Source organism: Enhydra lutris, unplaced genomic scaffold (genome assembly GCF_002288905.1).
Source record: "Enhydra lutris kenyoni isolate GAN:26980312 unplaced genomic scaffold, ASM228890v2 scaffoldscaffold9, whole genome shotgun sequence".
Classification (NCBI taxonomy): domain Eukaryota; kingdom Metazoa; phylum Chordata; class Mammalia; order Carnivora; family Mustelidae; genus Enhydra; species Enhydra lutris.
In genome coordinates this window covers 31,162,739-31,189,544 of record NW_019154093.1, presented here as the reverse complement: position 1 = coordinate 31,189,544, position 26,806 = coordinate 31,162,739, and positions in this window count along the sequence as shown.

Sequence of the window (26,806 nt, the reverse complement as noted above, 5' to 3'; positions counted from 1 at the left end):
TTAAAGTGGAGTGGGGCAGGGACTCCTGGGTGGCTCAGTGCGTTAAGTCTCTGCCTTAGGCTCAGGTCATGATATCAGGGTCCTGGGATTGAGGCCCGCATCCAGCTCTCTGTTCAGCGGGGAGCCTGCTTCCCCCTCTCTCTCTGCCTGCCTCTCTGCCTACTAGCGATCTCTCTTTCTGTCAAATAAATAAATAAAATTAAAAAAAAAATAAAGTGGAGCGGGGCAAAGGAAGAAGGAAACTTTTTTTTTTTTAAGATTTTATTTATTTATTTGTCAGAGGGAAAGAGAAAGAGAGTGGCAGGCAGAGGGAGAAGCAGGCTCTTTACTAAGCGAGGAGCCTGATTTGGGACTCGATTCCAGGACTCTGGGATCATGACCTGAACTAAAGACAGATACCCAACCAACTTCTCCACCCAGGAACCATATGGTTGAGAGAGTCTTTTTTTTTTTTTTTTTTTAATTTTATCTATTCATTTGACAGAGATCACAAGCAGGCAGAGAGGCAGGCAGAGAGAGAGAGAAGGGGAAGCAGGCTCCCCGCTGCCCAGAGAGCCCGATGAGGGGCCCGATCCCAGGACCCTGGGATCACGACCCGAGCCGAAGGCAGAGGCTTCAACCCACCGAGCCACCCAGGCGCCCCTGGTTGAGAGTCTTAAGCCGACTTCATGCTGAGTGCAGAGCCCAATACGGGGATCGATCTCATGACCCTAAGATCACAACCTGAGCCAAAACTAAGAGTCAGCCACTTAACCAACTGCACCACCCAGGCAACCCCTTCTGGTTTTTCTTTGTAACAGTGAAGGGTATGATTATTTTTGTAACAGTGGTGGTAATTATCACTCTCCAGTACACCATACCATTATGGTTGAAGCTTTCCCTCACACGCCACTATCACTTTCCTCACTGCATTCTCTCTATTTTCAAAATAGAATTCTATTTTCAAGCTTTGTGCAGTGGCAGTATCGTAGCCAATGAGATTTATCTGAGGCGTAATTATTGCTAATTGAAAAAGATTATTTGAAAAAAACAAAAAGAAGACAATTGGGTGCCTCTTACTTTTTTTATTTACAACAATAATTTATCAGGGCACCTAGATGGCTCAGTCAGTTAAGCGTACGCCTTTGGATCACTCAAGTCATGATCCCAGGGTTCTGGGATGGAGCCTGGCAACAGGCTCCCTGCTCAGCAGGGAGTCTGCTTCTCCCTCTGCTCCTCCCCCTGTTTATACTCTCTCTCTCTCTCTCTCTCAAATAAATAAATAAAATAAAACCTAAAAAATAAAATAAAAACTAAAACAATAGCTTATTTTTGTACCGAGCTTTAAAAATTAAATACTGCTATAATACTTACAATGAAGTAAAACACTACATTGTTCCTCCTCCACTACTCTCAATTCCCACTTTTAAAACAAAACATTTTTGGGCGCCTGGGTGACTCAGTGGGTTAAGCCGCTGCCTACGGCTCAGGTCATGATCTCAGGGTCCTGGGACCGAGTCCCGAGTCGGGCTCTCTGCTCGGCAGGGAGTCTGCTTCCCTTCCTCTCTCTCTGCCTGCCTCTCTGCCTGCTTGTGATCTCTGTCAAATAAATAAATAAAATCTTTAAAAAATAAAAAATAGAAAAAATAAAATAAAACAAAACATTTTTTCCATTATGGTAGCTGAATATTCTTCTGGTACTTGTTTCCATCTTCCTAAATAACATCCATGATTGTATTTCCTTTCTTCTACAATTTTTTCTTTTGGAATTAATAATTATCTTTATTGTTTGCTCAGTTTTCTATGTTCCTATAACTAATTCATGCTCAAAAATTCCTCCAGAATTATAAATTTCCTCTCATAATTTTCAAATGCATCAGGTTGGGTTTTTTTTATTTATTTATCTCATGGCAACATCCCTTGTGAAGCCTTCTGCTCTCCAGTCCCAACAGGAATAGATTTTTCCCTACCAATATTCAAATATGGCTCTGGGATCTCCAACCCTGTCCTGAGGATTCTTTCTCCTCCCTACGTTGGATCTCCTATTTTCTAGGTGTCATATCTTTCTTCCTTATTTTGCTCTCTTGCTTTGTGGAACACATTCTGCAGTATACATGTTAGATACAATCTTTAAAAACGTGGACATCTACAAACGTCTTTATTTTATCCTCACTCTTGAATGAAAGTTTGGCTGAGTATAGAATGGTAGGTTGAAACTATTTTCCTTGGAATTCTGAAGACATTGATTAGTTGTCTTCTGTATGCTGGAAAGAGACAATTCCTTTCTAATTCTAGCTCTGTTTGTGGCCTCCCTTTTCCCTCTTTGAAAATGTTTAGGAACTTTTTTTTGTCTCTTGTAAATAAAAATTCATATGAGATGCCTTGGTGTGGGTCTTTCTAAATCTATTGTGCTTAGCATTTAATGAGTGCTCCTACTCTGGAAACTCATGTCTTTCAATTGTGGGAATTGCTCTTGAATTACTACTTTGATCATCTCCCCCTCTGTTTTCTCTATCCTTCCTTTCTGAAACTTTTATTATTTAGATGTTGAATTGTCTTTAATTTTCTTCTCTTTTCTATTTCCCATTCTTTTTTATTTTTTGATTCTACTTTCTCAGAGATTTCCTTCAATTTTATCTTCAAATTCCTGAGCCTTTGGGATTCCACAGCCATGAATCAGTTTGTTGTTATTAACTTTACCTCTGCAGATTTTAACTTTCTTTAGACTGAAATATTTATTCTCACTTGTTCATCTACTTGTTCATCACTTGTTCATCTACTTCCATGCTTCAAATTTTGTTATATTTTCTCCTTTCCCACTCTCTGGCTCTTCTTGTTTATGTCTTCATAGGGATTTCAAGAGAAACCTGTGGTGAACACATGTGTTCAATCTACCATGAATAATAAGGACCTTTTTCCTTGTTCACTAAAATAGCCATGCTTCTTCTTAAGGCAACAGTTCTGAGTTACAAGGAAAAGATCAAGTACAAGAAAGTATAGAAAAGAAAAAAACCCCACAGATATGAATATTTCAAGATATTACCTTATAACATTCCCAAGAGTGCTGGAGCTAGCTTATACTAGCTCAAAAGAATAGATGGTTTTATTTTTTAAAATGCTGTGAGCCAGTTGTTAAACACAATTTTTTTTTAAAGATTTTATTTATTTATTTGACAGACAGAGATCACAAGTAGGCAGAGAGGCAGGCAGAGAGAGAGGGGAGGAAGCAGGCTCCCCGCTGAGCAGAGAGCCCAATGCGGGGCTCGATCCCAGGACTCTGGGATCATGACCTGAGCCAAAGGCAGAGGCTTTAACCCACTGAGCCACCCAGGCGCCCCTAAACACAATTTTTTAAAAAGATTTTATTTATTTATTTGAGAGAGAGAGAGAGAGAGTGAGAAAACATGAAAGGGGAGGAAGGTCAGAGCAGGGAGCCTGAGTGGGACTTGATCCTGGGACTCCCGGATCATGACCCAAGCCAAAGGCAGTAGCTTAACCACTGAGCCACCCAGGGACCCCTTAAACACCATTATTAAAAATTAAATTAAAGGAGCATCTGTGAGGCTCAATGGGTAAAACGTCTGCTTTTGGCTTGGGTCATGACCTCGGGGCTCTGGGATCAAGCCCCATGTTGGGTTTATAATGTTGGCTTTATAATGCTTATTATCTTATAACTTATAATGAAATAAATTATATTAAAAATAGATAATAGGGGCGCCTGGGTGGCTCAGTGGGTTAAAGCCTCTGCCTTCGGCTCAGGTCATGATCTCAGGGTCCTGGGATCGAGCCCCGCATCGGGCTCTCTGCTCAGCAGAGAGCCTGCTTCCCTCTCTCTCTCTCTCTTTCTCTCTCTGCCTGCCTCTCTGCCTACTTGTGATCTCTGTCTGTCAAATAAATAAATAAAATCTTAAAAAAAAAGATAATAAATTTAACTTCTTATTTTAGTGAATTTTACTACTATTTATGTTTTTGAAGTTATTTATCTCTATCTTATTTATATGGTGGAAATAATATATAATCTCTTTCCAACCCCATATTTAGGAAAATCATATTAGAAGCAAAAGTGGCAATACTAAAAAAAAAAAAAAAAAAAAGTGGCAATACTGGCAGTATTTTTATCACAGATATAAGAAAATGCTACAATAAGGGTTAATATTGTTCTTTTCCTTCTCTCTAGACTTAAGAAAGTGATAAAGAGGGGTGCCAGTGTGGCTTAGTTGGTTAACTGTCCAAATCTTGGTTTCAACTCAGGTCATGGTCTCAGGGTTGTAAGATTGAGATCAGCATTAGGCTCTGCACTGGGCATGGAGCCTGCTTAGGGTTCTCTCTCTCTCTCTCCCTCTCATACTCTCTCTTTCTAAAAAAAAAAAAAAAAAAAATATATATATATATATATATATAAAGAAAGTGATAAAGAAGAATATTAATAGTATAAACAAATTAAAATGGGGCACCTGGGTGGCTCAGTTGGTTAAGTGTGTGCCTTTGGTCCTGGGATTGAGCCCCAAGTCAGACTCTCTGCTCACTGGGGAGTCTGCTCCTCTCTCTTCCTCTGCCCCTTCCCAGGCTTTGTGCTCTGCTCACTCTTGCTCACTCTTTCTCTCAAATAAATAAATAAATAAAATTTTTTAAAAAAATACAAATTAAAATTAAAAGTGTGTTTTGTCTGTAGGATTTAGGTTGTCAATAGCACAAAAAAATATGAGTATATATTCTTTCAGTATTTGAAAACGATTATCTCATTCAAGAAGAAATCACTCAGTCATTGACAAACAAGTGACATTCTTCTCCTTTGTTCCACTTCACCTTAATCTTTAACTTAAAATATTGACCAACATTCAGGTGTAACCACACTCATTTGTCAATTACAACCATAGGTCTGCCATGGATTTAAAAGTTCTACAAAAATCAACAAAATCATTTAGTGAGAACTGACTGGCTATAATGACTTCACAATAAAGTGTATATTATTATCTATAAATTCTGGCTACACATTCTTTATCTTAATAAAATTTAATACATGCACACTTTTAAAATTTATTTCGTAGTGAGCTAGTTCTTAAACATGTATTAATACATCACTGCCTATAACTTTCTCTATATTATAAATTCCTTCAATACAGTAACTCTTTTTGTTTGATTCCTCAGGCCTTACAAGGTTTCTATTATGTACTAGGTACTCCATAAACATTTATTGAATGAGTGGATGAAAGCTCAAGAATCTTGCCTTATTCATTTTTATATCCAAGAACTAGCACAGTGCCTGACACAGCTCAAGTCCTGAAAAAAAAAAAAAAAGTTTGTGGACCTGAACTGAACTTGAGCCATATTCCCCTAATTCTGAAAACAATCCCATGGCAATCAAACATATCAAGAAAAGAGTGAGATGGTTTATTTTTTCAGGCACAAGGCTTGTTTTCATAGTTGCTTTGTAAGTTAAGTCACTGGCTGCAGTAAGTCCAGGATGAAAGCCAGATATCCCAATTCCTGAAACAGTGCCCTATTCATTAGGTCCCCTGTTTCTCAGGGGCACCAGTATTTTCTGACACTAATGTTGGGCAGGAGAGCTGGTTACTGACTTTGTGGCTACAAGATTTTTACTTAAGATAAGTGACAATGAACAGAGTCACGAGGAATCAGATAAAGATGTCTACCATTTAATGAGTACACACTATGCTCACTATAAAACTCTGCTTTAAACTCAGTAGCTGGTTTCTCTCAAAAAAACTGTTAAGGTAGGAACTCTCCTTAAATTACAGATGAAGACATTGAGTTTCAGAGAGGTTTGTGGACTTGCCTAAAGCTCAGAGCAGCTTAGCAGGGATCCTGGTTTCAAAACAGTTTCGTCTTTTTTTTTTTTTCTTTTTTAAGACTAATTTATTTTAGAGAGAGGAGGGGAGGGACAGAGGGAGAGTCTTAAGCAGAGCACGGAGCCCAAAATGGGGTTCAATCTCATGACCCTGAGATCACTACCTGAGCCGAGACCAAGAGTCTGATGTTTAACCAACTGAGCCATCCAGATAAATCCCTGTATATTTTAATTGGACAATGTTTCTTAACCATCAACTGTTTGTACACCATTGCTCATGTACCACTTTCAGGATTCGCATGACAATCATGTTATCATTTATTTCATATTTTTCTTGGAGCTTTTTTGTTTAGCCTAATCTGAAATAATAATATCCATGAAATGATTGGTTAATACATTGTCATACTTTCTTAATACATATTAAGGGAATAATTTTTAAAGTAAAAAATTTGCCAGCTTACCAGCTACAATGACCTTGGGTACTGTCAGAGACAGATACTTCCCTGAGGCAAACACTGCTTTTTACAATGCTGCAGATTTAACTTGTTCTGCAGTAGGAGCAAGGGTGATGGTCATATTTTTTTGGTTTGCTTTCTGTTTCCATCTTGAAATAAAAAGAAATAAATCAATCTGTTTTACTGGAAGGGGGGGGGGGGCTGACTCATACTTCCTTGAGCAATTTCCCATTGCACAAAACAAGTTTTACAAAAGCTTATTCCAGGGTCACTGAAACCTTCCAGGCGACTGAATTGGAATGAAACTTGGCTAAGATTACTAAATGTCACCAGTGTTAGACAATTGAAGGGTTTTGTAGCAAAAACAGAATTCAAGAAAAATAAAACCAAATTGTTGGAAAGCACCTACAGTGACAGTCACACAGAATTCAAAAATCTAAGAAAAGCTTCTTGGCATTTTGCTGCCCCAGCTGGAGTTGATAGAATTGTTTCTATTCTTTCCTCTAAGTAAGTTGGAGGAGGAAGTCTTTGGATTGTCTTTCTTTGCTTTTGAGTGGGAGGATTAACTAATACAGCATTATCAGACATAATGGCAGAAGGAAAAAGGGGGGAAATATTTGAACTGCTGAAAAACTAAATTCATATCTTTGTGGAAGAACCCAGATTTGGCGAAGTAGACAATTTGTAATGTTGTCCAATGCATTTCAGAGAAAAAAAAAAATTAAAGGAGCATCAGAAATTAGAGCAGCCGAGACCACAGTGATAAATAGTACAGTTTTTTTTTTTAATTTGTGAAATATAAATGTCTACTTTTGGTCCAGTTTTAATCTATCCCTTTTATAGTGCCAGCAAGTCCCTCCACAATATGGTTTTTACCACAATATTCAGTTTTCTCCTTATCTCAAAATACTACACCAGAACAGAGGCCCAGGGTCACTGACATGAGGGTTTCACTTACTGCTGGACTTTAATTAGACCAGAACTTACAAATCGCAATACTGTGTCCCTTTTATGTCTTTTTTTTCCTCCTTTTATTTCCTTTTTATTCTTAAAAAGAAAATTTCCTGTAGAATTTAGAGCTAAGAAGAGTGCTGTTTTGTTTTGTTTTGTGAAAACAGAATCTTTCACAATAGTGAGAACTTCATGATGAAGTGTTTTCATCTTGCCCTGATGGTGTGGTTAGCAACCTAAATGACAAATTAAATAATTAATAATTAAATAATTATTGGATTATTAAATTATTATTATTAAATTTATTAAATTAAACAATTATTTACATTAAATTATTTAAATTTAAATTATTTAAATAGCTATAGAATCTTCACAAAAGAATGAGAATCTCCACAAAAGAATCTTCCTCACTTTCTCGGGAAGAGTCTGAGGGTTGGAGAGGGGAGGGTCAGGACTTTGTGTTCTATTTGGTAGAGTCTAGGCTTCCCTCACCTACTTAAGAAAACATTGTTTTTGGAGATTTGCTGAGTTGGCCTAAAAGATGAGAACTTCTCTTATTAAGAGAGAAGGGACTGGAGCAGAGATGGATTATATCCAGAATGGGCAGTTAGGCTGTGCTAGGTCCTCTAGCTGTGGGGCTCCTCATTCTGCTTTTTCACAGTGGCCTGGATGCGGCAGGAATGTTGTTGAGCGTGGCTTTCGGTGTATCTGCGGACTGAGCACTAAGCTATAATCTTCCCTGTAGTGAAAATTCCAGCTGCCAAATTCAGCAGAGGGAGTAGATGCTATCTTCAGCAGAGGCAACCACCCTTGAATGGAGTGTAAGGAGGGACAATGTGTGTTTCAGCAGCAGATCAATGGACTGAGGACTCCCTATAACTCTTCTCCACATCAGTTTTCCTAAGTTACATAAGCCTTAGGTTCTTTTATAACGAATGAGGTAGGGCCCTCTAAAAATAACTACGATTGAATTACCAACCCTGATAGATAAGAGCCCAAAGGATTTAATTTAATTGAGAAAAATAATGAAATGTGGTATTTCTTACACTGTAGTTTTATAAGTTATATATTGCTGTGTAACAATATTACAACAAACCGAGTAACTTAAAATATCAGTCATTTGTTAAAGGGCTAAAACATTATTCATTTATAGGGACGCCTGGGTGGCTCAGTCAGCTTAGTGTCTGACTTTTGATTTCGGCTCGGGTCATGATTTCAGGGTCTTGAGATCAAGCCCCACTTGAGATTCTCTCTCTCCTTTTCCCCGTGCCCCTCCCCCTGCTCTCTACACTCTCTCTCTCTCTTTCTCTCTCTCTCTCAATCTCTAAATAAATAAATAAAATCTTTTAAAAAATTACTCATTTATTAGGTCATAGTTTCTCTTGGTCATGAATCTGGGATGGCTTAGCTCAGTCCTCTGCTTCAGGGTCTCTCACAAGGCTGCCATCAGGTCTAATCAGGGCTGGGCTGGTCTCTCATCTAGGGTTTGACTGGGGAAGGATCTACTAAAGTTCCCATCATTGTTAGCAGCATTCAACACCTTGTCGTCTATTGGACTGAGGACCTCAGCCCCTGTGCGGTTGAGGAGAAGCTGTCCTCAGTTCCTTGCTGCATGGGCCTTTCCATAAGGTGACTTACTTCATCAAAGCCAGTAAGTCAAAGAGTCCATAGAGAAAATCCACTAGCAAGATCAAAGTTACAGTCTTCTGTAATGCAATGACAGAGGTTACTAACCTTGCATCACCTTTGACATACTCTATTGGTTAGAAGCAAGTCACAGGCCCTGCCAATACTCAAGGAGAAGGATTTACACAAAGGCATGAATACCAGGAAGTGAGGATAATTTGGGGCCATCTTTGTGTCTAAATGCAAATTATAGGACAATTTTATACCTGTTAACACTAAGATGTTCATAGAAAATTGTGTGATTTAAATACAGTAATTTATGTTTACCCCAATGGTTGTCATGTTAGTATTCTTCTTTTTCTTAGCCTTTATTTTCTTTTATTTATAGTATAGTACTTTCCTATATGTGCCTTTTAAAACCTTTCTCAAATATTTTGTGGAAAAGAGTCTTTATAAATAAACATACTTAACACACTAATATAGACTATATGCTCATATATCCCCAAATATTCATACATTGAAACCTAATCCCAAATGTGATAGTATTTGAAGTTTTTTGGAGGTGGTAGGTCATGAGGGCAGAGCCTGCAGGATTGGGATTAGTGCCCTTATAAAGGACTCCAGAGATTTCCTTGCCTCTTCTGCATGTGAAAATTCAGAGAGAAGATGGCCATCTATGAACCAGGAAGTAGCTCTCATCAGACATTGAATCCACCAATGCCTTGACCCTTGGACTTCCTAGCCTCAAGAACTTTGATAAATAAGTATTTGTTATTTGAGCTACACATTCTATGATATTTTTGTTATAGCAGCCCAAATGGAATAGGACACATACTTAATACAGAAGTAACCACTTTATTAAAAGGGGAAGATCGGTCCTAAAATATGTAATATGCAATATTTACTAAAATGAGGAAAAATTTGCATAAAATAAATATGAAAAACTTATCAACTTCATTCATAGTAAGAGAAAAGGATATTAAAATTCACTGATAGGGTGCCTGGGTGACTCAGTCATTAAGTGTCTGCCTTCAGCTCAGGTCATGATCCTGGGGTCCTGGGATCGAGCCCGGCATCAGGCTCCCTGCTCTGTGGGGAGCCTGCTTCTCCCTCTCCCACTCTCCCCTGTTTGTGTTCTCTCTCTTGCTCTGTCTCTGTCAAATAAATAAATAAAATCTTAAAAAAAAACAATAACAAAAACAAAAAACCTCACTGATAGCCCAATTTTTGTAGGTTGGATTGGCAAAAATTTGAACACTCTGTTGGTGAGGCTTGTGGGAGAAATGGGTAAGAAACAAACTTAAGTTACAATGTTAGGTGTTGATAGATGCTAGGAAGAAAATTAAAGTAGGACAAAGAATTAGAGCAACAGTGTTGCTGTTTTCTATAGATTGGTCAAGATGGCCTATCTGAGAAGGAGACATTCAGGCAGAAACTGTAATGAAGTGAAGAAGTGGACCTTCTGGGATCTACAGAAAAAGCAACTGTGAAAACTCAGAAATGGGAACAGGTTTGCAAAGTTTGAGGAACTGGAAGAAAGCCAGAGTGGCTGAGGCACAGTGAGCAAGGAGAAGAATGATGGGAAACAAAGTTGGAGAGAGAGCCAAGGGTCAGATTAGGGAGCGCTCTGTAGACCATGATAAAAAACTATTTCATTCTGTGAACTGAGGCCATTTGGGGGTTGAGAGCAGGAAAGTGATACTGTAAGACTGAAGTTTTTTAAAAGAATTACTGTGATTGCTAAGAAGAGCGGGTGGTGGGGAGGAACCAGGCAACAATGGAAACAGAAACCAATGAAGAGATTTGGTTCCTATTATGCGTGTGAAACAGAAATCTTGATTCCCAAGCCCATTCTCCACTCTTAACAGACCATTCCCCATTCTTTCCCATCTCAGGATTGGCACTATGATCCTCCAAGTTGATCACTTCTTTTTCCATGTCTCTTATACCTACTTTGATCAGTAAGTTCCTCTGACCTTATCTGAAGAATGCCAATATCCATCCTCTCTTTCCATGTCCACCATCACTCTTAGTCCCAGGTATTTTCATCTCATATCTGGACAGGCATATCCTCTTTGCCTTTGCTTAACGATCTTTACAATCCGTTCTTCACCTGCAGCCAGAATGACCTTTGGAAAATATAAATCAGATCAGGACACTTGTAAGCTTGAAACCTTAAGGGTTTTATTTAGACTTAGAATAACATTGACACTTGGAGCACCTGGATGACTTAGTCAGTTAAGCGTCTGACTCTTGATTTCACCTCAGGTCATGATCTCAGGTCTGTGGGATTGAGGCCCACCTTGGACTCCTTGCTCAGCATGGAGTCTACTTGAGATTGTCTCTCTCCTTCTGCCCCTCCCCTGTGCTATAAAGAAAGAAAGAAACAAAGAAAGAAAAAGGAGGAAGAGAGGAAGGAAGGACAGAAGGAAGGAGGGAGGGAGAGAAAGAAGGAAGGAAGAAGAAAGAAAAAGGAAGGAAGGAAGGAAGGAAACAAGCTTGGGGGGCGGGGAGAATAACATCGACACTCTCTATCAATCTTTTCATAAGCTGGCTTAAGAATACATCTCTAATTTATTTCATGCATGTGGTAGGCAGAATTTTGGCCCCCATGATCTCCATCCCTCGTATTATTCCTGTGATTGTGTTATGTTACATGGCAAAGGGGAGATTACTTGAGCTTGCACAAGTAGAGGCAGAAGCGGAAGTCAGAGAACTTCAATACAGGAGAAAGACGTGGCTCGCCTTTGCTGGCTTTGAAGATGGAGGAAGAGGCCCTGAGCCAAGGAGTGCAGGCAGCCTCTAGAAGCTGAGAGTACCCCAGACAACAGCCACCGAGGTGACGGGGACTCCCATCCTACAACCACCAGGAACTGAACTCTGCCAATAACCTGAATGGGTCTGTAAGTGAATTCTCTTCCAGAGCCTTCATGTAAGAGTCCTGTGTGTTTGGGGCACCTGGCTGGTTCAGTCAGTAGAGCGTGTGACCCTTGATCTCAGGGTAACGAGTTCAAGCCCCACATGGGGCTTACAGCATACTTATAAAAAATTAAAAATAAAATAAAAAAATAAGAGTCCTGTCTGGCCAACACCTCGCCTTCAGCCTTGTGAGAGACTCTAAGCGGAAAATGCAGCTGGGCCCACCCAGGCTTCTGACCAACAGAACTGTGAGCTAATAAATGGGCATTGAGTTTGTTGCAATTTGTTGCACCACAGTAGAAAACTAATAGAATTCAACTTTTTCTCTTGCTCACTGTCGTGCCACACAGGCCACATTTCTCTTCTTCAAATATGCTAAGCTTCTTCTGCTGTAGGATCTTTACATTTAGATTTCCCTCCTCCTGAAATACTCTAATCGTGACAGGCTCCTGGTCACACTTCGGGTGACAGCTTAATCACCACAATCTCAGTAAGTCCTTCACTGACTATCTTAAGCACCACCCTCCGCATTTATTGTCCTGTATCACTAACTTCATAGTACTAGTAGGTAGCTCTTAGTATGCAACTCCTGTGGGACACACACAGTTCTAAGCACTTCACATGGATTCATTCATTTATTTAATTCATTCATTCATTTAATCTCCCCAATGTAGAAGCCTCTTTTAGGCAAACAGACTTTAAGCAATGGAATGTAGAAAGGGCCCACAATGACCATCTGGCCGAATACAAACAGGCCCATCTGGTGACCCATCTCAAAATATCCATAGGCCCTAACTGACCAATGGGCTACTTACAACTAGGCACAGTTACCAAAAAAGGGAAAATTCCACAGGTCACCATACTCCTTATCTTCCCTCTTTTAGAAACAGCCCCCACCCACTGCCTCTTGAAAGACAGCCTCTCCCCGGCTGTCCTGCCTGCCACTCCCTTGTGTGTTCAATAAACTTTGATGTCCTTTGTTCTGCCTCAGGTGAATTTTTCACCTCCTGCGCTACTGGCTTGCACCAGATCGGCACCCCACATTTGACGGGCCCCCATCGGATCAAGAGACACCCCATTTAGATGCCACACCCAATAACCCCATGAAGTTACAAAGTAGGTACTGTCACTATCCCCATTTACAAATGAGGAAATGGAGGGGTGCCTGAGTGGCTCAGTGGGTTAAGCATCTGCCTTCTACTCAGGTCATGTCCCCAGACCTGGGATCCAGTTGTCTTCCAGCTCCCTGCTCTGCGGGAAGCCTGCTTCTCCTTCTTCCGCTGCCACTCCCCCTGCTTGTGTGCACTTTCATGTTCTCTCTCTCTCTGTCAAATAAATAAATAAAATCTTAAACAAACAAACAACAAACAAATGAGGAAATGGAAACACAGAGACTAAGTAACTTGAAAAGATTTCATAGCTAGTAAGTAGCAGAGCCAATATTTGGACCCAGGCTGACTAATTCAAGAGATCACACACTTAAAACTGTATTTCCTCTATAGTATTTATCACATTCTATAATCATCTGGTTGTTGCTGGTGGTGGTGTTGTGGTTTTGTTTGTTTGTTTGTTTGTTTGTTTGGAGAGGGAGGGAGTGGGGAGCAGAGCAGGAGGGAGAGGGACTCTTCAGCAGGCTCCACACCCAGCATGGAGCCCAACAGGAAACGATCTCACAAGGCTAAGATCATGACCTGAGCCAAAACCAGGAGTCAGATGCTTAACCAACTGAGCCACCCAAGTGCTCCCATCTCATTTCTTATTTACTTATTTGTTGTTTTTCTTTCCTTCTACACTCCCACGTGGCATGTAAGCCTCTCAAAAGTAGGAATCTTATTCATCCCATTCACATAGTAGCTGCTGGAGAGTGGCAGAACATATCACCCCAGAATAAGCCACTTATTTTAAATTGAAGGCGGTTGAGAAACAGATAGAAGAAAAACTCTTTGCCCTCCCCTTATTTGCCTAAAATCAGGACCTAAATTTGTGAAAGTATTTCCCTTTCTATCTCTGCCAGGCAGGACAAAAGTTAATCATGGGAGAAAACTCTAGACCCTTATTAGCTCCAGGGACTCTACATAACAAACTTCACTAACAAGCCCTTCCATGATTTCCCCCATGTTTGCCTTCCCACAGTCTGCCATCCAACTGAAATTCAAAGCCCTTTTCCTTGTCTTTTCAATTCTCTAAAAATTTATTTTTTGTGAAGATACCATATAAGCCCAAATTTTAACCATCCCTTTGAACTGCTCACCTTTGAATGTTCCATGTGTATGCCCAATGCACATGTTAGTAAAGTTCCATTTTTCTCTTGTTAATCTGTCTTTTGTCATTCTAATTTATGGAGCCCCAGCCTATGAGCTTAAGATGGGTAGAGGGGAAAAAGAAATTTTTCCTCCCCCACCTCACTGCTCAGCATATATTTTGGAAAATGAATGAGTCATTATTCCCATTTCTCAGATGAGGAAAGTGATACCAGAGAAGTAATTTATGCCAATGACTCAGTACGCAATAGAACCAGGATTCGTACTCAGATCCATTTAATCTCAGTCTTGTGCCCTTAGTTCCTATTGCTTTCTCCATGAAGAAAAAAAAATAATAGTAATAATAATCAGCTGCCACTTTCTTAATATATAATATTGTCCCAGGGTGTGAATATAGTTTTCTTCCACTAGCAAAATGATCCATCCTAAATGGTTTCCTGGAAAATATTGTGACATTGTGAAAGCTCATCCTCTGGGAGCCTTCTCTGGCACTTCTCTCTGAGGCATATCCTGGGTCAGAGAAGTTGTTGGTTCAAGTGCCTCTCAACAGCCTCTGCCTACTGTCCCCCACACACCAACTTCTTTGTCTCCGAGGGGTTAATGTTTCCCTGTCCACAAAATGTAATAACTATTTTCCTTTCCCCTTCTTCCCACGCTAGCTTCTCCCTGGTCTCTATAAGTGGCCCTTCCCACCTCTGAATATCCAAATTACAGTGTATTTTAGAGAAAACTCTCTTCCCCCCTGAAATCTTCCCTTCCTCATGGCAGACCTCTGACGGCTATATTCACATTTTGCTATAGATAATTATCACTGTTAGAGGTCTCACAGCTGATCCCATTGACTCAAAACAACACATTAAAGCCAAGATTCTGACCTGCAAAACATTTCCTCAATAGCCTGACATGAAACAAAGACAATCACACTGAGGCATTTGACCCAGGCTGCACGAGTCCATGGAAGTTAATTGTTTGGTGATTTCCTGTACTTGAGGCACAAATGCTTCCTTTTCCAACAATAGACTCTCTAAAGCCTCAGTCAATGCAATGAAATTAGAGACTAAAAGGACAGCCTATATTCAGATAACACTCCGTGGTGATTGAGGCTATGAGGTTTGCTGGATTGAAAGGTCGTTCACAAAGGAACCACAGGCCCTCCCTGTGTGAGGATTCTTGATTATGGTTTTGGATGTTTCTGGAGGGGTTGTGGCCCTCCTACCCAAGGACTCCTTGATTTTATTGCATGCCCTGGAGTTCAGAGCCTCTTTCTTACAAAGAGAAAAAGATGGATGTGGGTAGTGTGCAAGCATAAGCTATCAAGGAGACCAAACTCCTAAGCATAACATAGGAGACCCTTCATGAACTAGACTCTGACTCCCCAAACATCTCTTTCTTCTGCCTCTACCTGACAAAGATGCTCTTTTTGGCCAAACTATTCAGATTCCTCTAAACTGTCTTCTCAACTAGGCTTTGACATTGGGCTTCAAGAGTCAATTTTTGTTGGGCTTGCATGGCGCAGTTGTAGCAAGAATCCTGCTAAGTCAGCATAGAGGGAATCCCTCACCTCAGATATCTGATCACTCTCGATACCTGGTCAAATTCACCACTCCCCACAATCTCCCAGGTGATACCTGATAATTCTGGCCTACTTTCAGCAAGAATCCTATTAGGTCACTTGAGCAAGATTATTCTACCCTTTTGGTAATTTTCCATCCACTGATTGACATACCTACCCACCCACCCTATCCTTGGCTACAAATCCCCACTTTCCTTTATATTCTAAATTGAGCCCAATTCTATACTGAGCTCTCTTTTCTCCTATTGTAATAGTTCCTGAATAAGATCTGTTTTCACCATTTTAACTACTTACTGCCCAGCTCTTGTTTTTGATTGACACACTTGTAGTGGTACTGTGTGCCTCTCACACTGAATTATTTATTAATTACTTCTCAGAACATTTCTTCCTTGTCCACATCTCCCTGCCTCTCCACCAGCCTAGGAATATCATTTTTTTCACTTCTCTGCCAGGTTAATTCCTAGTCACTCTTCAAGACAAGTTTACATCGTTAATTAGCCAGGTCTCCTCCTTTCCATTCCTAAAATCACTACCACAGATCAGGCCCTCAGAATTTCTTGGCTGGATGACTGCCAACAATCTACATTCTCCAAGTCTCTAGCATTGAACTCCTTCACATCCATCTTCCAACCACCAGCCAGAGTTTATTTAAAATACAAATTTGATCAGCTTATCTCTTACTTGAATTCTTTTTTTTTAATTGAAAAATGATTCTTATTCTTATTCTCTCTTTAATGAGTGAGGAGGTCTGTTCTGAGAAATACCAATATCACAATTGGTTTAGAAAGTTGCAAACTTTCATCTTCTCCAATGTGTTCCATCCCCCCAGTCCAGAGAATTCCTCACTCCTCTAGGGCAGACCAGGCTCTCTAAATTGGTATACCTCTTTCCTGGGTGCCAGGTGTCCCTCTCCATGAGGACGAAGAGGAGGAGAAGGATAGGAAGGAGAAGCAGCCGCAAACGAGTACAAAGAAAGGAAAGAGGAGGAGGGGGAAACTGTGTAGAGAGGAGAAAATGCCTGGGGAAAGAATATATGCAAATACCCACTTGAAAAAAGACCATCACACTTTTCCTTTTAACTACCTCTCTCTTCTTGGCTTTCCTCTCCCTTGAGAACATCTCTACGGTACAAAGGATTTTCCCAATTGAAAAGTCTTCCAGAACATATTTCTTTTGCAAATATGAAGGCTCGCCCATAAACACTAACTTAGAAATGGACCATCCAAATAAATGTGAGATTTGCGGAAAGTGTATTCATTTATCCAACACATATTTATTGAGACCCTTTATGTGCCAGGCACTAAGCTTGGGAGCCGTGCTGCATAAGATAGATAAAGGCCTTTGGGAACTGTCATTAGCACTGAGCTCATCTATACCCTCATGTTTCATAATCTGTTAAAATAAATGTCCTCTCTTGAAATCATAGCAGTGATAAAATATGAGATTAACGTATCTATCCCAAGGTTACATACAGGTAGGTGCTTAGTATAATTGCTTCATAATGATAAAGTGATGGTACTATTAAAACTCTAAGTATAGGCAGAGTAATTTCTTGAACTTTATAAGGCAAAGGAAAAAAATAATTTTTTATCAAGAATATTAGAAAGAGCTATAAATCAAACAATTGGGACCTTCTAGATAGACAAATAGATGTATTTAACCTGCGAGTATGCTATGAGAGTTATAGAGAATACTTCTTTCCTGCTCCTGATGTTTCTTCCATTTGACAGGAGCCCATTAGCGTATGTATTAGTATAGTGCTTCTGATCTTCTGCCAGCTTGGCTTGCATTCCACCCTGGGGGTAATGTTTGAAAAAAGAAATTGGGCATGAACAGCTCAGCTGCTTCTTTCTGGCATCTAGCTGCAGAGAGGAGCCATGTTTTCCCTCTCTGCTCCTCCAGGGTCAGGCCCCGCCCATGCTGGGGGTAGACGAGGGGTCTCCCCAGTTCCTGCCCTGTCTGCAACTGTGTAGGCAGGTCTGAGTAACAATGGACTCAGTATTAGGAAACCCACTTGCTCAGACATCAGCCCTCCAACCTAACCTTGATCCATAATAAAGGTGATTTTCTCTGCAGAGTCTTTTTTAGCGTGAAGCAGGTTAGACTCTCCTTTTTGTCTGTTTGCACTCTCTTGGTTTACAGCATTTTTTTTTCTTTTTTTCAAAGATTTTATTTATTTATTTGGCAGAGAGAGATCACAAGTAGGCAGAGAGGCAGGCAGAGAGAGAGAGAGAGAAAGAGAGAGGAGGAAGCAGGTTCCCTGCCGAGCAGAGAGCCCGATGTGGGACTCGGTCCCAGGACCCTGAGATCATGGCCTGAGCCCAAGGCAGAGGCTTAACCCACTGAGTCACCCAGGCGCCCCGGTTTACAGCATTCTTAAACAGAAACTATCCAATAGCAACAACACAAATAAAACTAAAATTAAAGAATGAAAATCCAAACAATTCTTTTGTGCTGGTAAGTGGAAACAATGTGTTTTCAAAGCACTAATGAGCACTTTGCAATTTAAGAACTCCAGCCTTCAGCATTTTATTATGGAAAGTTCGTAAGAGGAGCCAATCTGAGCAGAGATGGAAGTTCTTTTGGACTGGAGTGCTCACCCACAGTGGAAGCCAAGAGAATACATCAAGTACTTCAAATAAATAACTAAAAAAATATGTATTTGGTCTATCCAGATGACCAAGGATTCCTTAATAACTGAATTGTTTGAGTTCTGGCAGTGATGTAATAAAATCAAGTGTTTTTTTTTTTTTCTATTTTGAAGTGATAGTGCTAAATAAAATGCTCTTTCGTATTGGCTCTTAGGGAATCAGGTTTTTCAGACTGCTGTGTCTCTAGTTTCTGTGCAAAATTGAATTCTTTACTTCTTCCTTAAATCTCTTCTTTTGTATTCTTGTTCAGTAAAAGTTACTCACCATCATCCATCCAGGTACCCTAGTCGGAAACCTGGTTATTATTTCTGGCATCATCTTGTTCTTCACCCTCCATAGCCAATCTGAGTCCACTCTGCCTTCTACTTACCTCTCAAACCAGTACACCTCTTTTCATTTTCACTGCCACTACCTTACTTCGGGTCCTTTTCTTTTTTACTGAAATATATTTGACATATAACTTTGTATAAATTCAAGGGCTATAACATGTTTCTTTCATACATTTATATATTGTAATATGATTGCCATCATAGCAATAATTAGCACTTCTATCACGTTACATAGTTATCTTTTGTTTTCAGTAGCTGGAATAATGAAGTCCTAGTCTTTTAGCAAGTTTGATGATTATAAAGTATTACTGTCTATCTTCACTGTACTGTGTGTCATATCTCTGGGGCTGTTGTACTGCTTATTGTACTCTTAAACAACAAATAATTTTTTTAAAGATTTTATTTATTTATTTGAGTGAGAGCACAAGCAAGAGGTGCAGCAGAGGGAGGAGAAGCAGGCTCCCTGATGAGCAGGGAGCCCAACCCAGGGCTCTATCCCGGGACCCTGGGACCATAAACAGCAAATAATTATGTACCCTTAAACAACCTCTGTCCTGTCCACTCACCCCCTATCCCCTGATGATCATTTTATTCTCTATTTTTAAAAATTTGGCTTTCTAAAATTCCATATACAAGTGATATCGTATAGTACTCATCTTTCTCTGACATTTCGCTTAGCATAAAGTGCTCATATTCCATCAATGTTGTTCCAAATGGCAGAATGTCCCTCTTTCCCATGGTTGAATAATACTCCATAGTAAATGTTTACTGCGTTGTCTTCATCTAGTCATCTGTCAGTGGACACCTAGGTTGTTTCCATATCTTGGCTACTGTAAATCATGCTGGAATGATCATGGTGGTGCTGACATCTCTTAAAGTGAGTGTTTTCATTTTCTTCAGATAAATACCCAGAAGTGAAATTGCTGGATCACATGGTAGTTCTATTTTTAATTTTTTTGAGGAACCTCCATACTGTTTTTCATAGTGGCTGCACCAATTTACATTCCCACCAACAGTACACAAGGGTTTCCCTTTCTCCAAATCCTTGCCAACACTTGTTATCTCCGTCTTCTTGATTATAGCCATTATAATATGTGAGGTAATATCTCAACGGGGTTTTAATTTGCATTTGCCTGATAATTAGTGATGTTGAGTATCTTTTCATGAACCTGTTGGTCATGTGTATGACTTCTTTGGGAAAAAGTCCATTTAGGTCTTCTACTCATTTTTTAAATTGGATTGTCTTTTTGTTACTGAGTTGTGTGAGTTCTTTATATATTTTGGACATTAACTTCTTAACTGAAATATGGTTTCCACAAATTTTCTCACATTCTGTAGGTTTTCATTTTGTTAATTATTTCTTTTGCTATACAAAAGCTTTTAAGCTCAATATAGTCTCATTTGTTGATTTGCTTTTGTTATTTATTTTTTTTGGTGTCATATCCAAAAATTTGTTGCCGGGGCATCTGGGTGGCTCAGTCTGTTGGGCATCTGCCTTTGGCTCTGGTCATGATCTCAGAGTTCTGGGATCAAGCCCCATGTTGGGCTCACTGTGGGGGGACTGCTTCTCCTTCTCCTGCTCCCCCTCCTTCTGCTCTCTCTCTCAATCTCTCTCTCTCTGTCAAATAAATAAATAAATACATAAATCTTAAAAAAAAATCATTGCCAAGACCAATGTCATGGAGTTTCTTCCCTACATTTTCTTCTGGAATTTAATAGTATCTGGTATTATATTTAAGTTCTTGATCCACTTCAAGTTAATTTTTGTGGGTGGTGTGAATAGTGTTCCAATTTCATTGCTGTATATATGTTTTTCTAGTTTTCTCGGTACCATTTGTTGAAGCAGCTATCCTTTCCTTATTGGCTACCTTATCAAATATTAGTTGACCATATAAACAAGGTTTTAATTCTGGACTCTCTATTGTGTTCCATTGGGTTCTGTGTCTATTTTTTGCCAATACAATACTGTTTTTATTACTATAGCTTCATAGTAGAGTTTGAAACTAAGAAGTGTGACACCTCCACCTTTGTTCTTTTTTCCCCAAGATTTCTTTGGCTACTCTGGGCCTTTTCTGGTTCCATACATGTTTTAGGATTTTTTTTTTTTTCATTTCTATGAATAACACCATTAATATTTTGTTGGGGATTGTATTGGATCTATAGATGGCTTTGGGTCCTTTATATTTTGTACTTAGATGATAGAAACTGTGTGCTGTTTCCCTGAAAATTTATTCTCCCCTTTTTTAAAGGTAATATACCCCTGTTGAGGTGCCAGGATGCCTCAGTTGGTTAAGCATTCGACTCTTGATCTCAGCTCAGGTCTTGATTTCAGGGTTGTGAGCTCACGCCCTGTGTTGGGCTCCATGCTAGGCATGGACCCTACTTAAAAATAAGAAAATAAATAAAATAAACCCCTGTTTTTTAATTGGACACAGGGCCTCACAGAATAAAAACTACATTTTGAAGCTATCTTTGCACTAGACAATGGTCATGTGTCTTAATTTTGGCTAATGGGATAGGAGCTGAAGTGATGTGGAAGTTCCAGGTCATAAACTTAAAGGGAAATACATCCTTTTCTTCACTTTTCTGTATCTCAGGCTGTAATGCATCTGTGGTAATAGTGAACCATCTTGGAACAACAGATAAGGGTAACACCTGAGAATCCATGGCCTGGAACTGCTCTCTACCAGCTCTGGATTGCTTCTGCTCGGTCTCAGGGAGGAAAAACTTTTATCTCATGTATACCACTTCTTTGGCAGGGAGGATTTCTGTTATAGTAACCAGGTCTATGGATTAATACCACAACATTTGGTTAGTCTTTCCATCCTCACTTTTAACTTCTCTTCAATCTGTTTTCTACATTAAATTCAGGGTCATTGTAGAATTCAAGTTCGATCTGCTCATTCCCTGCCATCCTCCACTTCCCATGCCATTTCCTTCAGGGTGTATTTTATATTCCTCCGCCTGGCAAACCAACCCCTTCCTAAACTAGCCTCTGCTTTATCTCTCCAGTCTCACTTCTCATCATTCCTGACTTTGTATACCAAGCCCGAATCACATAGAACTATTTGCAGTTGCACAGGATGAGACAAAGCTCTATCTGCACATACTGTTTAAATATTCTGCCTGAAATGCTCATTTCCCACACTCATTGGTTTGGCTCATTTCTACTTGGCCTTGAGGATTCTGGTCATCTCTTCTTGGAAGCTTTCCTTGCCCACCCAAGAATTGGTTAGTGTCCTTTCTTACGTATTCCCAAAGTACTCTGCATACTTTTGTCAAAGAGTTTCCTGTTTGCTTGTCTACTTCCCTCCCCACCTCTCTCTTATCAACTTCCTGGAGAGCAAGGATTATTTTCTCATTCGTAGTGTATCACTTGTCCCGGCACAAACGTTGGCCCAGAGTAGCACTCAAAAGATATTTATTAAGTGAGTGAATAAGTTGATGAATGAATGGATACTATGGAGTCATGAAAGTAACTTCTGAATGGAATACAGAGACCTGCGTTTTGTACCGGATTCTGCCACTTCTTGGATGGTTTTAACTGAAATCATTTCATTCCACTTCAACTGAGCCAGATAAACTCTCAGGTTCCTTCCAGGTCTGTGATTTACAAATATGTTATAGAGAGAAAAGTAACAATATGCAGACTTAGAGAACTGACAACTCTAAGGGGGTGCCCAAGTAATTGTTGTTCTAAGAAAATGTACTTTGAAGAAATATGCCAAATCGAAGCAAACTTATATAGCCATGTTTAAGTTCTTTTTACTTACAGCTTTTAAATTATGTTTGTGGAATCAATTATTTTCATGAAATCTTTCAAATGCCTATCATAATCTCTGTGTGAGAAGTTGAGAATATTCAATTCAGTGGTAGTAGGTAAGTTTTTAGAGCCAGCAGCAGAGAGAGAAGCAGAGTCAGAATCTGATTCAGAATTGTCTTGATAGAATATCCTACCTGTTGTGAAACAAACATATAATAGTGATATTATAGAGTTAAACCAGTAAAGAAAGCAATGAACTTTAAAACAAATTGCAGATAGATGAAAACAGCAAATACCAGAGCTAAGGTATGAGATAACATTCTATTTTTGAATCACATAATTCTGGGTTTTGGCAACATTCTTAAGGGATAATCATCTACTCTTCCCCTACCATTAAGCAAGGCTATTCCCAGTAGTCCCCAAACAGAGCAAATTATGCAATTCTTTAAAATGTTTGGAAAAAGAATATTCTACAGCTGTTTTTCATGCTTGCCACAGTGCCATATGATACTGATAACAGAGGATTTTTATTTACCTTAACATTCATTTAGTTTCATCATTTTTATTTTATAGCTGAGGGAAAAGAGGCCCCAGATGGTTGTGATTTGGTTAAAGTCACACAGTAAGATTACTGCAGAGCCAGAACTAAACTCCAGTCTTTCTGATTTCCATCTCCCTGCTCCAACTGTATCAAGAGGGGCTGTGACTTTCAGCATCTTCCCTATTTCACTCTCTGTGTCTCTTGGTAAATCTTTTTTTTTTTTTTTAAAGATTTTCTTTATTTATTTAAAAGAGAGAGCACGAGAAGAGGGAGGGTCAGAGGGAAAAGCAGACTTCCCCATGGAGCTAGGAGCCCGATGCAGGACTCAACCCAGGACTCAGGGACCATGACCTGAGCCGAAGGCAGTCTCTTAACCAACTAAGCCACCCAGGCGCCCTCTTGGTAAAATTTTAATATGGTCCCTGGCTCCCCAGCCAAGGCTTTATCTCTTAGTTCACAGATTGAACGAATTTCCTAGCTGTGGTAGGCAGAATTCTAAGATGGCCTCCCAACTTCCTGCCTCTTGTGTACATGTTCTGTATAAACCCTCCTAAAGTGTGTGGGGAGGACCCATGCATATGATGAAGTAGTCACTCCTTTGACAGGTTACATTATATGGCAAATGTATGATGAGGGTCACCTTTGGTTTTGTAGTGATAGAAAACAAATATACCAGCATTACATGGTTATATTTAGTAAAGAAATTGGGATGCTACCAGACTGTCGCTGCCTCAGTTTCCCTGATTTCTACTTCTAAAATGCTACATGGCTTTCCATCATTTTCTTTCCTCCTGAGGTAGCCGATGAAAGATACCTCTTTATCTCAATGTTATTAAAAGTGTCTCTCTCTCGGGGCGCCTGGGTGGCTCAGTGGGTTAAGCCTCTGTCTTCTCCTCAGGTTATGATCTCAGGGTCATGGGATCAAGCCCCACATCAGGCTCTCTGCTCAGCAGGGAGCCTGCTCCCCCCGCCTTCTCTGCCTGCCTGTCTGCCTACTTATGATCTCTCTCTGTCAAATAAATAAATTCTTTTTTTAAAAAGTGTCTCTCTCATATTACCAATTTTCTTTCTCCCCTTAGTCATTCCCTACAACCTGCAAATGTCTAGAGTTTCCTACCCAGAATAACCTTTCTTTTCTTTTTAAAGACTTTATTTTTAAATAATCTCTATACCCAATGTGGGGCTTGAACTTACAACCCCAAGATCAAGAGTCACATGCTCCACTAACTAAGCCAGGCAGGAGCCCCACAGCATAACCTTTCCATGACTCCAACGTTTTTTAACTTTGGTGCTTCTCCTTCCTTTCTCTGTGTCAAACCTGCTTGTTCCAGATCTACCCTACTGTTCCTAAAGAACACTGGGCTCAGCTGGGCCCAGATCCAGAATAAATAATACCCAGCAGGTTTCAGATCCTAGCTCAGTGAAGTGACATAAGAACAACACAGTAGGGCACCACAGATACTGGTTCTGAGTGGCCCTTGATGCTACCTTGCTTCTGCTTGCTTTCTTTTCTTAACCTGGCAGCTTAAACTTTCTAGGTTAGCTACTAGATAGATATATTCTCAGAGCTTTCAACTCTTTCTTTTTTCTCTAATCAGCAGGGTGTCTTCTCCTGTCTGACATCATGATAATTTGAGACTTTTCTTCTTTTCTTTTTTTACAACTTAAAAAGAATAATGAAAAAAAAAAAAAAAGAATAATGCAGCGACCCCCATGTCTCAATCACCCAGCTTCAACAGTCATCAACATAAATCCATGTTGGATTATGATTCTATGCGTGTGTGTGTTGTATATAAGATTAAATGTACCACCTAAACAATTTTTAAAGGATTTTATTTACTTATTTGAGAGAGAGAGAGAGAGCAAGCAAGATCATGAGTGGTGGGAAGGGGCAGAGTGAGAGAGAGAAGCAGATTCCCTGCTAAGGAGGGAGCCTGATGCAGGGCTCAATCCCAGGACCCTGAGATCATGACCTGAGCCAAAGGCAGATGCTTCACCAATTGAGCCATCCATGTGCTCCCCATGTTAACCATTTTTAAATGTGAAGTCCAACAGTGTTAAATATATTCATATCATTGTGCAACAGATCTCTGGAACTTTTTCACCTTTTAATACTGAAACCCTATACTCACTAGATTTAATCATGTTCAATTTTTTAAAAAGATTTCATTTATGTATTTACTTATTTATTTGAGAAAGAGAGCTTGTTGATGAGTGGGGGAGGGGCTTAGAGGGAGGGAGAGGAGAGAATCTCAAGCAAACTCTGTGCTGAGTGCAGAGCCTGACTCTGTACAGGGCTCCATCCCTTGACCCTGAGATCATGACCTGTGCTGAAATCAAGAATTGGACCCTTGCGGGGGTGCCTGGGTGGCTCAGTCATTAAGCATCTGCCTTTGCTCAGGTCATGATCCCAGGATCCTGGTATCGAGTCCTGCATCAGGCTCCTCACTTGGCGCGAAGCCTGCATCTCCCCCTCTCACTCCCTCTGCTTGCATTCCTTCTTTCGCTGTGTCTTTCTCTGTCAAATAAATAAATAAAATCTTAAAAAAAAACAAAAACAAATTGGACCCTTGGGTGCCTGGGTAGCTCAGTGGGTTAAGCCTCTGCTTTCGGCTCAGGTCATGAGCTCAGGGTCCTGGTCAAGAGACCCACATCGGTCTCTGCTTAGTGGGGAACCTGATTCCCCCTCTCTCTCTGCCTGCCTCTCTGCCTATTTGTGATCTCTCTCTCAAATTAAAAAAAAAAAAAAAAGAATTGGACCCTTAATCTACTGGGTCACTCTGGTGCCCCTAATCATGTGGAATTTTATTTATTTATTTATTTTAAAAGATTTTATTTATTTATTTATTTGCCAGAGAGAAGGGGGAGCAGCAGGCAGAGGAAGAAACAGGCTCCTGACTGAGCAGGGAGCAGGATGTGAGACTTGATCCCAGGACCCTGGGATCATGAACTGAACCGAGGACAGATGCTTAACTGACTGGGCCGCACAGACATCCCTTGAATTATTTTTAAAGCAAATCCCAGACCTTATATAATTTCATTCATAAACACTCTACAGTGTGTATTTTCAAGGAATAAAGGACTCCCTCTCCCTCTCTCTCTTTTTTTTTTTTTTACAACTACAAAACCCTTATCACACTTATATCAAGGCTTCAACAGTAAACAGATGACACATTCAAAATAAGATGACTTTAAGAGGGTTTATTTAAAGGTTGTGTGTATAGGGGAACCACAGATATAGTGTACTAACCTAAAGTAAGTGACTGAGTTGGTACTTCCTACAGTGCCATATAGAAAGGGGAGGGAGTGATTACCAGAATCTAGAAAGGTCAAGAAATGGGCAGAAGAAATGAACAGGTAATTCTCCAAAAAAGACATACAAATGGCCAATAGGCACATGAAAAAAATGCTCAACATCACTTAGCATCAGGGAAATACAAATCAAAACCACAATGAGATACAACTTCATACCAGTCAAACTGGCTAAAATTAACAACTTAGGAAACAACAGAGATTCGCGAGATGCAGAAAAAGGGGAACCCTCTTACACTATTGGTGGGAAGGCAAACTGGTACAACCATTCTGGAAAATAGGGAGGTTCCTCAAAAAGTTAAAAATAGAGCTACCCTATGACCCAGCAATTGTACTACTAGGTATTTATCCAAAGGATACAAACATAGTGATTCAAAGGGGCACATGCACCCCAATGTTTATAGCAGCAGTGTCCACAATAGCCAAGCTATGGAAAGAGCCCAGATATCCATTGACAGATGAATGGATAAAGAGGTGGTATATACTTACAATGGAATATTATGCAGCCATAAGAAAGAATGACATCTTGCCATTTGCAACATTGTGGATGGAACTAGAGGGTATTAAGGTAAATGAAATCAGTCAGTCAGAGAAAGACAAATATCATATGATTTCATTCATCTTGGAATTAAGAAAT